General features: G+C 35.5%; 1 long non-coding RNA gene across 1 annotated transcript; it reads right to left on the bottom strand.

Annotated features, from left to right (window-relative positions):
• Positions 1 to 4,901: 4,901 nt before the first annotated feature.
• On the bottom strand, positions 4,902 to 11,857 carry LOC123559750 (uncharacterized). The gene is made up of 4 exons (XR_006687997.2): positions 11,723 to 11,857; positions 10,518 to 10,641; positions 7,337 to 7,430; positions 4,902 to 5,098 (listed from the first exon to the last, which is right to left on the bottom strand). It is a non-coding gene; the product is annotated as an uncharacterized LOC123559750 (long non-coding RNA).
• Between the last annotated feature and the right edge of the window lie 5,667 nt (positions 11,858 to 17,524).

The following is a 17,524-nucleotide window of genomic DNA, read 5'->3' on the forward strand; positions in this document are numbered from 1 at the left end:
ACTTGCTGAACATTGTTCAGTTGCTAGTGTTCATTGCACTGTGAATGCTGCTTGCTGTACATTGTTCAGTTGCTAGTTTCCGTTGCACTGTGAATGCTACTTACTGTACATTGATCAGTTGTTAGTGTTTGTTGCACTGTGAATGCCATTTACTGTACATTGCTCAGTTGTTAGTGTTCATTGCACTGTGAAAGCTACTTGCTGAACATTGCTCAGCTGCTAGTGTTCTTTGCACTGTGAATGCCATTTACTGTACATTGCTCAGTTGCTAGTGTTCATTGCACTGTGAAAGCTACTTGCTGTACATTGTTCAGTTGCTAGTGTTCATAGCACTGTGAACACTAATTGCTGAACATTGTTCAGTTTCTAGTGTTCATTGCACTGTGAATGCTACTTGCTGTACATTGCCATTGTTAGGGGTTCGTTGCACTGTGAATGTCATTTCCTGTACATTGCTCAGTTGCTAGTGTTCTTTGAAACTGGATGCTACTTGCTAAACATTGCTCAGTTGCTAGTGTTCATTGCACTGGGAAAGCTACTTGCTGTACATTGCTCAGCTGCTAGTGTTCATTGCACTGTGAAAGCTTTTTGCTGAACATTGCTCAGCTGCTAGTGTTCATTGCACTGTGAAAGCTAATTGCTGTACATTGCTCAGTTGCTAGAGTTCATTGCACTGTGAAGGCTACATGCTGTACATTACTCAGTTGCTAGTGTTCATTGCACTGTGAATGCTACTTGCTGAATATTGCTCAGCTGCTAGTGTTCAATGTACGCACTGCGAAAGCTACCTGCTGAACATTGTTATGTTGCTAGTGTTCATTGCATTGGGAAAGCTACTTGCTGAACATTGTTCAGTTGCTAGTGTTCATTGCACTGTGAAAGCTTCTTGCTGAACATTGCTCAGCTGCTAGTTTTCGTTGCACTTTGAATGCTACTTGCTGTACATTGCTCAGCTGCTAGTGTTCGTTGCACTGTGAAAGCTACTTGCCGAATATTGTTCAGTTGCTATTGTTCGTTGCTCTGTGAAAGCTTCTTGTTTAACATTGCTGAGCTGCTAGTGTTCGTTGCACTGTGAATGCTACTTGCCGAACATTGCTCAGTTGCTAGTGTTCGTTGCACTGTGAAAGCTACTTGCTGTACATTGTTCAGTTGCTAGTGTTCATTGCACTGTGAAAGCTACTTGCTGAACATTGCTCAGCTGCTAGTGTTACTTGCACTGTGAATGTTACTTGCTGAACATTGCTCAGTTGCTAGTGTTCGTTGCACTGTGAATGTTACTTGCTGTACATTGCTCAGTTGCTAGTGTTCATAGCACTGTGAATGCTACTTGCTGAACATTGTTCAGTTGCTAGTGTTCGTTGCACTGTGAATGCTACTTGCTGTACATTGTTCAGTTTCTAATGTTCGTTGCACTGTAAATGCTACTTACTGTACATTGCTCAGTTGTTAGTGTTTGTTGCACTGTGAATGCCATTTACTGTACATTGCTCAGTTGCTAGTGTTCATTGCACTATGAAAGCTTCTTGCTGAACATTGCTCAGCTGTTAGTGTTCATTGCACTATGAATGCTACTTGCTGTACATTGTTCAGTAGCAACTGCACTACAAATTAATAACTTATCAATATTGATACATAACAATATAATTATATCTTTAGTAAATCTACCTTTCATATAGATTCTATTAGCACACCTCTTCATAATCGTATCATTTTGTTTCAAGCAAAAATTGGAGTATATTCACTAGAAAATACTGAATGATACTTCATTTTGCTATAAAATTGTAAAATGTTTTTTCCCATATAAAACAAACATCACATCTGAAGCTGTGTGGTAAGAGTAGGCCTAAATCAGGCTGTGACTAAATACAGAGTTGGTGCGCCTGTGATATATTACAAACTCCGGTATATACCGGATTTACTAAATTTGAACAAAAATATCTTAAATGTATATATTTTGTAACCATGGTGATTCTAACCCTAACCTTTAGTCAGTATATTATGCATATTATACACTAAATGCGTGCAGACATGCAAAAAATGAGTATTTTTGCCGTGCGTGCCATTTGATAATAATTCCGCGCATGCGCAGAACGGCTGCACCAACTCTGCAATGAGAAACATTCCCTAAATCATCCTAATTACCATTTGTCGCGAAATAAATTATGACGTCATGTTTGGAACTGTCATTTTAAGTGAAAGGGAAGTAAACTAAAAATATAATTTTATCAAGCTCCTCACAGCGGTTACCTTTCCTTGCGTTGAATGTACCGTAAGGGGAAGTAATCGCTGCGGGAAGTTAATTATATAATGTCTATTAGTTTACTTCTCTTGCACTTAAAATGAAAACAAAGAATGACAACTTTTGCCTCGTATACACTTCTAAGCCTGAGGCATTACATGTAGTTGTCATTCTTTGTGAACACAGGTCTGCAAAAATTATCAGAATTTCAGTTATGCAGGTTCTCAAAAAGATGGTATCATTTCAGGCTTCAGAATTGAACATTTCAGTCTCCTTTGCATGAAACTAAATACCTAAGGCCACGCCAGATTAATTACTTGGTCAACGGATTTCCCGCTCCATTGTTTTTCAGAATAATTAAAATTTTTTTTTTTTTTGGAAAATCAGCTTCCACTCGCTTCAATTTTTGCAGACTCATTTCAAAATTTCAGAGCGGGCCTTTTTTCACTGTGTAGGGGCCTTTTTTTTCACTGTGTAGCGACAGGAATTCATAGAATTTAATACTTTTAATCATAATTGCCCATTAAAACACCAAGGGAACATGTTTCAGCCTCTGTATTTGTCTCAACAATGCACCAGTATGCAAAATTGACAGCCGATATGACAGTTAGATTGTGTAAATAAACCTGGGAATGGTCTTTAGGAAGAGTTTTCGCGAGTCATTTTCTTCTCAAGATGAGATGAACATCAACATCTCATTTATTTAAAACAGTGTCGTCAAATGATTATTGGTGATAAGAACAAAAGTTTTGCTGCGATCCTTAAAATGCATATATACATGATGTAACACTGGATATGTAGTCCAAATTGAATTATACCGCCTATATATAATTTAACTGCTATCAAATTCTGTATGTGTGGTACAACAGTTTGCTGTAATTGTTTCAGGCAGCTATAGTAATAATGATTTTATCAGCAGAAATTTGTTGTGATTACACATTATCCCTTGAGCCCTTCAGCAAGAAGGCAGTAGGTATTGTTTACAAACTGCAAATTTCGCTATATCTCTTAGTCGTAAAAAAGACTCGTATCAAGTACAGTTTCTAAATATCCTCACATGTTTTTTTTTCATTCTAAAATGTTGATCAGATTGCCCATCAAAATTATATTATGGTTTCGAGCGGATTTCAATTTCGGCAATTTTAATACTTTTTGTATACACGGAAGAATTAAGTTCTCTAACCTACCCAGTCCACGATGAATCCATGATGTGAATACCTTACCTTGAGACCAAAAATGGGTAAAAACGTGATAAAAATTGAACAAGTCTGTTGCCTAGTCTGTTTGTGCATTTTTAGGACAAATATAGTAAGGGCAATGGACCTACATGCATGTGTTTGTGTAATACTATGTGACATTTGTAAAATACATGCTTTTGAGTTTATTTAGGGTTCAAGCCTTTGACATCCGCACATTCACCTAATCCAAAAGTTATGCAGAGCCAGAGGCATAAAATATTTTATGTTTGTCCTATTGTTTACCCTCATAACTTGTAAGAAATAAAGTATTGTTGACATAACTTTGATTTTAAGAAATGTTATATAGCTTATATCAGCTATGTAAAATGAACACAATGTTCCAGCGGAGAAGGGGTACACACATGGAACTTAATTAAGGCAAAATCCTAAAGAGCTTACAAACTCTCAATCCAAGAAAACATGCATTAAAGGCTTACTTTTTTTTTATTATTTTCAAGTCATTTATTGTTATGAATTGCATCAAAAGCATCATTAGTATGTCTTTCCTTTTCTGCCAAAGTTAAATGTTAAAACAAATAGCAACAGAAACTGAAAAATTAGTCATTGAATTTACAAGTGAATTGGGTCATCAGTGGATGATGGATTTCCTGGCATCAGGCGAAATTGCATCATGATCATGGGTACCTAATGTACTGTTGAGGTGATTGCAGTGTTTTCCATATATATATATATATATAATGATTTCTGTTATACACTATATGAGAGTAACAGCTTTCTTATTCTTATGTAATGAGATAAAATCCAAGGAGAAACCCTTTGTTTATTTGGCTAGGGCACTGGTTTGCCTAGGATACAAACTTAGCCAACACATTAGTTCTTTACACTACAAATACGGTTAAATTGCCAGATTTTCTTGTATCTCTGCCTGCTGTCCTTTCAGCTTGTTTACATCTCTCAATGTTTGTAAATATAACAATGTAGTGCGTCCCGGTAAACAAAAAGAAATATTGGAGTCAGGTGTTGAGTTGCTGCCATGTATTCAGTGTGTATATATAGAAGGGTTTATTCGCTCTGACGTCATCCGGAAACAAAAATAATTTCAAACACAAGTAGTTAGTGTTAGTATTTACAAAACTCATAGCTGATTAAACTTTGTAAATACACATAAATAAACACTATCCTATACTAAATACGTGTCAATGAAAAAATATTGCTCCTTAAAATCATTCGATTCATACAATAATAGTTTATGGTAAAAAGGATTTAACAACAATCAATTGAAATTGGATTTCATTTCTGACTAAAACCAAGTTACCTGTATAAAAGGGACATCCATAGGAAAACGACCCTCCTTGATGGACTTAGTAAAACAGGAATATTATTGTGGATCTCAATGATTAACGCAAATTCACATGTTGATTAAATTGCTGAATTTATAGACATATAAAAAGAAAACAATAAAGTGTTTATACACACACTTTTATTTTGATAATGATAATCATTGAGAAAATAAATATTGCTCGAAAATCAGTTCAAACATCATATGAATAAATAGAAAAAAAAAACACATTTGAGCAAGAAATGAAAGAACAACACTATTTACAACATTGTCCGAATCGAAAATGATCCGCTCTCTTTAGAATGTCCGCCAATACTGGACCTATAAAATAAATATACACTGTATAAGTCACTAAAGTAGTAAGGCTTAAAGGCGTACGCTAGAATTCCCTGTATATGGGATGCGCGAAAATTTTCCCAATAACAGAATTTCTTTAAACTTTGGATATTGAAGGCCAATCATCTAAGAAACAAAGAATTGCAATAAAAATCATAGGTCACCGGATTCGAAAAAGAGTTATCTGCCCTTGAAAACGTCATTTTTTGGGGGAAATGCCGTTTTCAAGGGCAGATAACTCTTTTTCGATACCGGTGACCTATGATTTTTATTGCATATTTTTGTTTCTTAGATGATTGTCCTTCAAAATCCAAAGTTTGAAGAAATTCTGTTATTGGGAAAATTTTCGCACCAAATTCTAGCATACGTCCTTAAGTCAGTTGCAGCAGGAAAAAAAACATGTATACGTATATGACCACTGGCGCTTGAAGCTCTGTTAATATAAAATAATGCATAATTACACCAACCCACTTAATATACTCTTCAAGAGATCTAACCTGCATATACAGTGAAACCCGTTTTTAGAGATCACTTAAGGGAGAGCCAAAAAGTGGTCTCGTAAGACAGGTGGTCTTTTAATACAGATTCAATCTATATGAAATTTACTATAGAGGGACCTAAAATAAATGGTCTTATAACACAGGTTTTTGCTTAATACAGGTGGTCTCTTAAGCAGGTCTGACTGTATATTTTATTGATTAAGCTTCAAGCACCTGTGATATGACAAAGCATCAAGTAACATGGATTATTGGTAATCGTTAAAATCTGTTTTACTAGTAGCTAGTGTTTGATAGTTTATCTAGAGTAAAACTATTAAACATGTAGACGTGTGTTTTTTGTATCACAGGGCATGCGCAGAATTTTAGATTAGCTTCATGAAATATTGATCGATGCATGTCTTTTTTTTTGTTGTTGTTGTTTAAAAATCGCAAAACGCTGACATGTGATTTTTTATTTATTCTACACTTATTTTCATCAATTCTATTTTGTAAAAAAAGTCTAGAAAATTCCCTAAAGTGGTGTGTGATATTTTTAAGTAAAAAAAAAAAAAGATCTACTAGTGTCAGGTGGGTGTTATTAATGAACTTAAAATCTCGATATATATTATCTTGAAATTTCGACTTACTTTCTCGAAATTTCGACGTACGTTACCTGAAATTTCGACCTACTAACTACTATATATGGAAGTATATGTATAGGTTATGGTCAAGATCAGGTACCCTGGGTAGTTCTAGAGGCTACTAGATTTCATAAAAAGAAAAAAGCCCCTTCGACCAGAAGAAATAACCATACTTCAAATGAACATAAAGGTATGGGTTCTAGCTAGAGTTTAAAACAAAGACCGTTACCTGGAGTGGGTATATCAAATATACATGTATGGTAGGGTGATTTAAGTATATATAGGTAATGTGTTGCGCTTTGACTCTTGTTCGAGTCCTACACACTGCACACCTACAAGTATATATATGCGTTAAGATTTATTTGTATATTTTGTTGGGTTTAACGTCGCACCGACACAATTATAGGTCATATGGCGACTTTCCAGCTTTGATGGTGGAGGAAGACCCCAGGTGCCCCTCCGTGCATTATTTCATCACGAGCGGGCACCTGGGTAGAACCACCGACCTTCCGTAAGCCAGCTGGATGGCTTCCTCACATGAAGAATTCAACGCCCTGAGAGAGGCTCGAATCCGCATCGATGAGGGGCAAGTGATTTGAAGTCAGCAGCCTTAACCACTCAGCCACGGAGGCCCCCGATGCGTTAAGAAGAAGTAGCCATGACAAACTTATTAATTAATCTTTTTTGACATTTGACAGACAGAAAATCCAGAGGCAAGATAGTAAGTCGAAATTTCCAGTAAGTCGAAATTTGCTGATAGTAAGTCGAAGTAAAACAGTCGAAATACTGAGTAAGTATTTGAAATTCCGAGTTAATAGATAACATCCACCTGACACTAATGCTCTAGTAGAGAGTAATAAAGATTTGATTTTTGATTTTTTATTTCTTACAAAAACAAATTGACACATTGGTTTGTTTCGCATTTTAAGCAATAAAAACGCCAAACAGAAATTCACAAGTCAGCGTTTCGCGAATTTTTTTAACCAAAACAAAAAAAAAAACAACAAAAAAACGCATGCCAACTTTTTACCACAGTAGAAATGACTTCTCCGCACTAAAAACGAAACTAACGTTTATTTTATCAATTATAGCATTTAAGTTACCTGACTACAACAGGACGAGCCTAGCTCCGGGGACATTTGCATCTGTCCGCCTCTGGTACATCTTTCAAAACCTGCTCGATATGCGCGCCACAACCTATACAATAAAATGTAACAACAGATAAGAGTGGTAGAGTGCGATGTTTTATTCAGTTATGATGTCTAATTAATGAGACAACTACTTGCTATGATCAATGGCGAATAGAATTTTGTTTCGACTGAAAAAGAATAACGATAGTTATAGAACATATATAAAACGTTTTAGATTTTCGTTCAGTTGTAAAATGATGCAGTTAACAGGATAACATTAAGTTTGTTTGACCGATGTTATTGCGCCTATTAAAGTGTTATTGTTATGCACGGAAATCAAATTTGTCAACGAGTCGAATTAAATGTGAAATGTGATTTTCTGTTTGCAAAAAGGTTCAGTAAATCTGTCATAGAAAAACAAAACGTGTACATGATGTCGCTCGATTTGCACCTGCAAATAGTTGCGTAACACCATTCAGTCAGTTTTGAGTTGTAAAACTTTACACTCTAATGAAGCTTATCACATTTCATATTACAACAGTAAAGGAAGAAGCATAACTTTGTGAAAAGCAAAATAGAGTTATGAAACATGTGCATTGCATATCAGATCATCACAGTGAACAAATGTGTAAAGTTTCAATCCATTCCCATTGGTGGATACCGAGATACCAGCTCACATAAAAACTGAACCAAACACTTGCAAAGACGATAAAAGGGTATAACTTTTTAAAAAAACCAAATCAAAAATTGCTAAGTCGGTAAAGGTGCATAACTTTGTAAAAATCCAAAATAGTTATTAAACATTGCATGTCAGCTTATCACGCTGGACAAGAGTGTGAAATTTCAATCCTTTCCCACAAGTTGGAGTACATATCTTTAGTGGGTTTTTTTTTTTACTTATTTTCTTGCATTTGTTACAATTTTGAATTGTTACAGGACTAAACGATTTTCCCCTTGATACATATACATCGTTGATTATAAAAATTCTCTGTTAGCTGATTCCTATCGGAACTTGCTTTGGCTTTAACTAAACATATCTACATATCCTCTTAAATTTGCATAATTCGTTGGGTGAAATTAAAGTTATCTGTCTGTCTCTGCCGGATCTTACATACAACACTTAACCAAATCGGAACGAAGAAGCCGACGCCGAAAAACGGGTTAGTGCAACAGCTCCACCAAATTCTTCTAATAGTCGAGTTAACAAAATCATCAACAACGCTGATTTCTACGGATAAGTTTTCCTTCTTCTTTCAACATAAAATGTCTTTAGATGGTCATAAAGCTTTACCTGAAGGGACAGAGGTAATTGCTCGTTACATTTGAATCTACCCAGGTGACAAGGTATTCTACATCCTTAAACGGGAAAAAGCACATGCACTGTTCATTGAAGAAATGAAAAGATATGTGCTTGCATGTAGTAAGTCTTATACTGACTTCTGTTTATGCACATAATAATTGCAGACATTTATATTTATAATTTTCGGCTGTTTATTGGAATTTAAAGGTGGTCAATCACATTTAAACAACATTTAATGACATTTTTTACTTTTTGTATATTCTGGTAGAGAATTATTTAAGGAACAAAAAGACCGATTACATAGAGTTAGATTCCTATTTGAAATGTATTTTTTATTATTTTTATAAAATTTTGTAATTACTCCCCTTTAATATGAAAGTATATAAAAAGCTGGGTATTTCTTTTTATTTCGATACAATGTCTAGTTTTACATTTGCGTTTGATAGACATATCAACTATTGAACAATCTGAACCAAAATGCAAGTTTTAAAGCTGTGTGTAGCTTCTGAATTCATTTATTTCCAATCTATCTTGGTTGCGCAACCAAGATAGGCAAAGGGAGTTAATAATAATTTTTCAAACTTGCGTTTCTAATGAATTCCATCTAAATACATAATTTTTAATGCAAATATTTTACAAATATATTACAATATGTCTAATATTTATACATATCCTATGGCAAAGTATGTTTATCAAATTTATACTTATGATAAAATAACTCTATCTTGGTTGGGCAACCAGGATAGGAAAATGAAATTTTAAAAATACCTTCAGTAAAAATCTAATTTGTATTAAGTGTTAAGTGAACATAAATGAGTGTAAATGATCAGATGCTAAAGTTTCGAACAAATCCGTTACATGGCCAAAATCTGATTATCCACCTTTAAGGGTGTATTCACTGTTTCAGTGTGATTTTCACTGTTATGGAACACTACTCTTGAACGCGAATATTTTGAAATATGAATAATCGGAAAGTCTTTCCAAATATACATAAATAAAGATATAAAATATACATCAATAAAGAGACATAAGTATATAACTACCCACAAAGGCGTAAAGATATACGCTTCATAAAAATTAAAATTAAAAGAAAATTCACGAGTGAAAGACATGAATTCGAGAACATCCGGCCACACGGACATATAATTCACATTGATTCAGCTTATTACAGTACAAATTTGATGCGATCCTAGAAAATATTGAGTTATTTTTCTTATGGGCAATATCTCCACTCGTAAGATTGCCCGTCACAAATCTAAAACAATCTGACCGTCGAATTATTTTGATTATACTGTACTTTTAAAGTTACGTGAGAATAGATTTGTAGGTGTAATATTTATAAATACTTCGATTGATATTGAACAGTTCATTTTTTGTTTACTGATCCTTGAAACCATTAAATATAAACGTACGTAAATTGTATTTAATTATAATGTAGAACCATTAATATACGTAGGTATTAACCATTTTAAAAGTACAAGATGTCTACATCCGACCTACGCCTAGAGTTTCTAAAATGCTAGCGTATGATATACGTAAAATGATAACCGATAATATATGCATGTATAAATCCCGCACGATAACTCAAACGATAACATGTTTAATAATTATGATTTTTCTGCATTAAAACGTTTCAATGCAGAAAATATTTTTGTATAACATTACAGTAGGCACATAACTTCTATCATTGACAACCTTTTTGAGTTCAACAATGCACGAGAACCATAACAATCAAACAATAACATAAACATGCTGTCGTTTAAATTATCGTGCGAGAGCAATAATGAATGACAACATGGCATATGTCGTGATATGACCCAAAATTACTGATAATCAAAAATAAAATACGCTTACCTTTCCATGTTGGCTTGTTACAATTTTCACAGTTGACTTTAAAACACATGTTCCTCCCACAACCTTTTCCACGTTCAGGTACGTTCAGAGAAAAAGTGGTATGTCCGCCCGCTGTGTATATCACCTATAAAATAATTAAAATCGGGTATATCCACTCTTGTGTATACGCTACACTGATATTAGTATTGGCCGGTAGATGGTCTCAACTTGGTAACACGACGACTCTCTGGCCTGAGAAGATCTTGAAGACGTCAAATATTCGAGAACATATTATCTAGGAGTTTCATATTAAGCTATTTTTTTCAAATTCTTTATAGGAACATGTTTATCTTTTAGATCCGATGATAATTTATCTGCATTATTGCTGCTATACGTATTTATTTACTTAATTATACTGTAGGTATCAATTATTTACAAGTACATGTATTTTTTCATTATAAGACGTTACAAGTCATACATGTGACGTCCGTCACATTTTTACTGTCGTCTGTTTCCCGCTATTTTAGAGTAACGTAACGTACTATGTATGACGTTATTTCCGTTGTTTATTATTATTATTATTCCCTGAAGAAGGCATGTAGCTGAAACATTGGAACTATAGTAAATTTTGAAATTCATTATTTCATTATATTAAGATAAGATTTATTTTGAGTCGGCAGGACAATTACAAGTAACATAAGCTCTGAAGAGCTTTTTTAACCGACTACATAACAAAGGTTAACAAAAAGTAAATAGGCTACAAATAAGAAATGATAATTTACAACATAAAATCCATGAGAAACATGCTAATCCTGGCAGGTGTTAAATAGACTCAACATTCAGCTAAAGTAAATAAGCAAACACAACAGCAATAAACAGACTTACAAAAGCAAAATCAATAGCTTGTAGCTATATAAAGCATCAGAACAAAATAAAATGAAAAGAAACAAAAAGCAAACTTATGCTTGAGAATACAGAAATCTACTATATGCCAAACATGCACTTAACTTTTATGCTATGCCTGTGTTATGTATCCTCCCTCCCCCCCCCCCCACCCCCAAAGGAGCAGGAGGAATATTATTTTATAATTTGAACCATTCCATGACTGAATAAGATTTTTAAACTGACTAAAGTTAGTAGCCTTCATCTGGGAGAGAGTTCCACAACACAGGAGCAGCATATCTGTAGGAGTGCTCACCATAAGTTGTAGTGTTAACTGCACGTACCTGTAAAATATTTGAATATCTAAAGTTTATTGAAGAATTCCTTTTTACAACTACAACGTGTTCTTCCTCGGCTAAATATTATTCATGTGCGTTAAGCGTTAAATGACGTTATGATACATATGACGTCATAAACATTTCATTACATTTTGGCGTACTTTACTCAATATTTTTGTATCCTATAATAATTATAATTATCACTTAAGTCTAGTATCCATTATTCATTCAACGATTATAGGTGGGTAACACTCTTGACTGCCAATCCAGAGGTCCGGGGTTCGAATCCCGGTCCAGCCACTGGAAATTTCTGAGATGCTCTTGAGTTTCTCTCATCTAACTAAGAGGCCCATCTAACTAAGAGGCCTGTATTGGTTCTTCCCAGACGGCGTCACGTGTATCGGTGCTAAACACCGGGTACGTTAAAGAACCAGTCTATTCGCAAAGAGCTAGACAAGCCTGTATCTGCATATCTGTATCTCTATCTGTTCTTTAGCTTTATCTCACTATGTCCCTCTATATAATAAAACAAACTACATGGATTTCTCATCAATATTGTTTCGACTTTATTACCAGCAGACTTTTTTCGGTTCCACAGAGACACCATATTGTACAGATTAAAAGTCTATATAATATAAGGTATATAAAGAGACGTGTACGTGAACGGGTAGACCTACACAATAAATTAACGTCCGATTATATCACTACATGGAAATTATTGACTGCCAATGTTTTGAAATGCTTACTGTATCCAATGAAATAATACATGAACGCCTACCAGTTGACTAGATCTACTGGCTCTTTGACGAAAATTTGCTCCGACAAATAGCTGACACATACGCATAGTTTGCATCGAATAAAAGGTTAATTCATGGTCCATATGATGGCATCATTTTTTTCTGTGTATGTGTTTTCAGAAAAATGTGAATTTTATCAGTGATTTATAAAGGTAGGGTTTATTTCAAAAAGAAAGTATTAATTAGAAAAACTGTAGGATAACTTCAATACAGCGTTTTTCTTCTAAACTAGCTCATAATTTATCTAGTGTTTTCGACAAATAACTACCAATAAACGAGATCGCACTGACCTGACTTAACGTCTCGGGGTTATTCAAAACGTGTTTTCTTTCTGACTTTCCTTCCCAAAAGGTGCCAGATATGTTCTATGGGATTACAATTTGGGGAATATGTGGACTACCGCGAAACATGAACGTTAGTCCTGCAAGAACCACAGGACACATAACGTTGAACTTTGAAACCCCACTGATGACAACAAGGTAAGTTTTTCTTCCTCCCATAATTCCATCCCAGACCATGATACTCTGAACACCAAAACGGTAACGTTAAAGAAGACACATATTAGCAAATATTTCCCCCATTTTACGGTAAACACGAATCGTAAGATCTGTAAATTTTAAACTGAAGCGAGATTCATCGCTAAAATGCACTCTGGTCCCACAGCGCAAGCGTCTAGCGTAAATAACGCCGCGTCCAACGCAGGCGTAACATGCGATTACGTCTGGTTAGGCTACTGGGCGCCTAGGTCAAATCGGAACACGGTTCAATACTGCCGTGCAACGTCATGGACGAAAGTCAGTGCACGTTACACAGGGTGAATAAAATCACGGACACATTGTATAATCAGATAGATAAACATAAAAAAAATACAAATTTTTATACTTCCATAGTGTTTTTTTTTCTGAATTGTACTTGCCTTGTTATTATTTCTATTTACTTAACAATCATTTCAGGTTGTTTACACGAAAGATTAGCTGCGATTATCCCATAATAATATTACTTGTGTACAATACAACGGTTAATTTTGAGTTTATATGATAAAATCAAATCATAAAATACATTGATAGCTGCATGAGAGTAAATAATGACCATGCAAAATTAAAATTGTTTCGGTCTGTTTGGAATAACATTCCAGTTTAAAACTGGTATTTTCTATGATATTTGTCGAATATATTTTAACTGTGATTGCATGATATTAAAAACGGCTTTGTGTGTCCGTTATCACAATTCAATAGGCAGATTATCCGGTGTAAAAATATTCATTTTATTGTCAATGGAGTAACATTTTTTTTTACGCCAATTGATATGTCGCAGTGTCTCATTTTGAAAGGTGTAACTTCTTGCTAATTACATTCCAATACAATGACCTGGTTATGCTTTAATAAATGTACATATTCAACTGCATTAACAAAATTAGATATATACTAGTAGTTTAAATTGGACATAAAGTATTTATCGCGGTCTTTTAAGACAAAGAGTTAAGTTATTGATCAGTAAAGAAAATCAATTAACTGTGCCATTGAGACGGCAGCTTTATTACATGAAGACGTGATACGACTGGAAACAAATACACTGCACAGAATTCATTTGTTGCATGTTTACTGTTAACATGTGAGAAGATATGGTCGTAGCCCTAGTGGGGCTTTAAACCACGACCCCAGGGTAGAACGGCCGACACCTTAGACCACTAGACCACTGCACCCCTTAATTAGAACTCTTCAACTATGGAAACCATCCAGCTTGCTTACCGAAGGAGGTTCTACCAATAATACCCGGAGGGGCACCTGTGGTCTTCCTTCACCATTAAAAGCGGGGGAAAGTCACCACATGACCTAAATTGGACTTTAATAAGATAAAAAGAGCGGAAAAATGAGTGTTTTCCTCGGCAAAAAAGCGTCTGCTTCACAGTCTCAATACTTTCTTCAAACACTTCGCCCAAATCCCAGTTTGTACTGGATATATCTACACATTTGGTCTGTGAAAAAAACCTTGAACCGAAGTGTTTGAGAAAGTATTAAGAATGTCTGGCAGACGGTTGGTCCTTTATTGTGTTTCTTCTGTTCCTCTGCTGCCTTCTGTCCTGTTTCGTCTGGTCCTTTATTGTATTTCTTCTGTTGCTCTGCCTTCTGTCCTGTTTCTTCTGGTCCTTTATGATGTTTCTTTTGTCGCTCTGCCTTCTGTCCTGTTTCGTCTGGTCTTTTATGGTGTTTCTTCTGTTGCTCAGCCTTCTGTTCTGTTTTGTTTGGCATTAATGGTGTTTCTTTTGTTGCTCTGCCTTCTGTCCTGTTTCGTTTGGCATTAATGGTGTTTCTCCTGTTGCTCAGCCTTCTGTCCTGTTGCGTCGGGCCTTTATGGTGTTTCGTCTGTAGCTCTTCCTTCTGTCCCGTTTCGCCGGGCCTTTAATGGTGTTTCTCCTGTTGCTCAGCATTCTGTCCTGTTTCGTCGGGCCTTTATGGTGTTTCGTCTGTAGCTCTTCCTTCTGTCCCGTTTCGCCGGGCATTTAATGGTGTTTCTTCTGTTGCTCAGCCTTCTGTTCTGTTTCGTCGGGCCCTTAATAGTCTTTTTTCCTGTTGCTCTGTCTCCTGTCCTGTTTCCTCGGGCCTTTAATTTGTATTTCTTCCTGTCCCGTTCCGTCGGACCCTTTATGGTGTTTCTCCTGTTGCTATGCCTTCTGTTCCGTTTGGTCGGGCCTTTAATGGTGTTTCTCCTGTTGCTTTGCCTTCTGTCCCGTTTCATAGGCCTTTAATGGTGTTTGTCCTGTTGGTTTGCCTTCTGTCCCGTTTCATAGGCCTTTAATGGTGTTTGTCCTGTTGCTATGCCTTCTGTCCCGTTTCGTAGGGTCCTCAGTGGTGTTTCTTCTGTTGCTATGCAATTAAAGCTGTTTTTCTCGTTAATCTGCCTTTTGTCCTTTTTTTCTCGGGCCCTTTATCATGTTTTTCTTATTGCTCTGACTTCTGTCCCGTTTCGTCGGGCTTTAATGGTGTTTCTCCCGTTGGTCTGCCTTCTTTGGTTCTTTTATGTATTTTCAAGCCGTTTTGATATGTTTTGGCAGTGCTGGTTGATTCTTGTGACGAGTTTTTTTTTTTTTTCTTCAAATCGCTCCTCGCCCGCTCCAAAAATAGGTGAAATCCAAAAAAAAACAACTTTTACTTTTATTTCGCTTGCCCGCTCCTATTTTTTTTTTGAAAAATCCAATGACCAAGAAATTAATTTGGTGTGGCCTAAGTACCAAAGTAAAAAAGCATCACATGTCTTTACTACAGTACTAAAGTATGGGAGAGTATTAGTGCCAGTTAGTTGTCATTTATTAAATCGAAATTTTGATATGCAGTCTTGAAATTTAGGCTTGATATCTCAAAATTTCGACTTTATTCGAAATTTCAGCTTACTACCATAGATAGACGTATATGCATAGGCCCTGGATCAGGTACCTTGAGTAGCCCTAGATTGTCATGTCTTTACTACAGTACTCATGTATGAAAGAGTGCCATGTGGGTGTTTTATAAACGCGAAATTTTGGTATGCTACCTCGAAATTTCGACTTACTCGAATTTACAACTTTGTACATTGCCTCGATCCTTATCCTCAAATTTTGAGCTTCCGCTCGACTGTCAAATGTCGAAATGAAATGGTTAATGAATAAGTTTGTTTCGGCTACTTATACTAAATTTCTGAGCTTGGAAAACATTTTATTGACACTTAAATAGTAAAATTATATAGAGGATACACCTGACTACACATTCATAAATGGTACTTGTTGGTACCCAGCATGCACGGACTCGAACAAGGGTCAAAGCATAATATAGCGTCTACATATACTTAAAATGACCCTATCATACATCCATGTGTAAGTTGTCCTGGCATCTAGAGCTTCTTCATATAACAGATCTTAAATTGTAGCCAGGACGAATACTAGTACCTATATATCCATGTATAGTATGACTATATCGTCTCTTGGAACAAGGTCGTAAACATTTCAGGTACGGTCAAAATGATGAAATACTCGAATAAGTTCGAACACTATCCGACCAACTTCTATGAATTGCATTCGCCTGTAGAGATTTCCGAGGTTCCCGATTTTGCTCTGGAATGTAGCAAGGTCCTAGGACTCCTTGTCATAGGGTTCGAACCAGGCTGAAATCATTTCAGACATAATCATGGTCGAAATAGCTATATTTAGTAAATGTGAAAACTGACCGTTCACCAGTCATGACCCTCTATAGCTACCCAAGGCACTTGATCCTGGCCAGGGCCCATATGGTAGTAAGTAAGCCTAAATTTCAAATAAAGTAAGTCTAAATTTCGAGATTGTATTTCATAAATATCATCAACTGGTACTAATATTCTTCCATACTTGAATACTGTGGTAAAGACATGTTTTTTTTTTTATTTTACTAAAAAATAAATAAAGAAAGAAAATTTGCACATCACTTTGGTACCGTAGTTTCGCATTTTTTACTTAAAAATAAAATCGCGAAAGAATGCTAACTTAGTCAATTCGCAATGTTTTATAAAAAAAGGAAAAGAACACCTTGTTATCGCGATTTTTTCTTACAAAAAACGTTCACGTGTCACCTTTATGCCACCGTACAATGTGTTTTTGAATTGCAAAGCAAAAACTCATTGCAGTTCAAATCGCGCAATGCAAAATATTTTGAAGTTTTTAATTCAAATTTCAAGTAATAAGCCGTCTCCGTAAGTAACTCCAAAATACCCACATGAATCAAAGTTGGATGACGAATTCTTTGAGACACAATTTCGTATCGTTTCCAAGAAGATACTCCTCGCCCGTTGACCGAACTAACGATCCCGAGATTCCGAGATCTGCGCTATCGGGCTAAGCGTTCGGATTTCTTGAATTTCAAATACAAAATCAGTTCGCAATTCAAATTACCAAATGTATTTTATTTTTTGCAGTATGTTATTCAAATAAAAATAACGCAACAGAAACTGCAATATAAATTTTTGAAGCCCGAGTTAGAGTAACTGGGGGAGGCAATCATAAAAATGG

The sequence above is a fragment of the Mercenaria mercenaria genome, chromosome 10 (assembly GCF_021730395.1).
Source record: "Mercenaria mercenaria strain notata chromosome 10, MADL_Memer_1, whole genome shotgun sequence".
Classification (NCBI taxonomy): domain Eukaryota; kingdom Metazoa; phylum Mollusca; class Bivalvia; order Venerida; family Veneridae; genus Mercenaria; species Mercenaria mercenaria.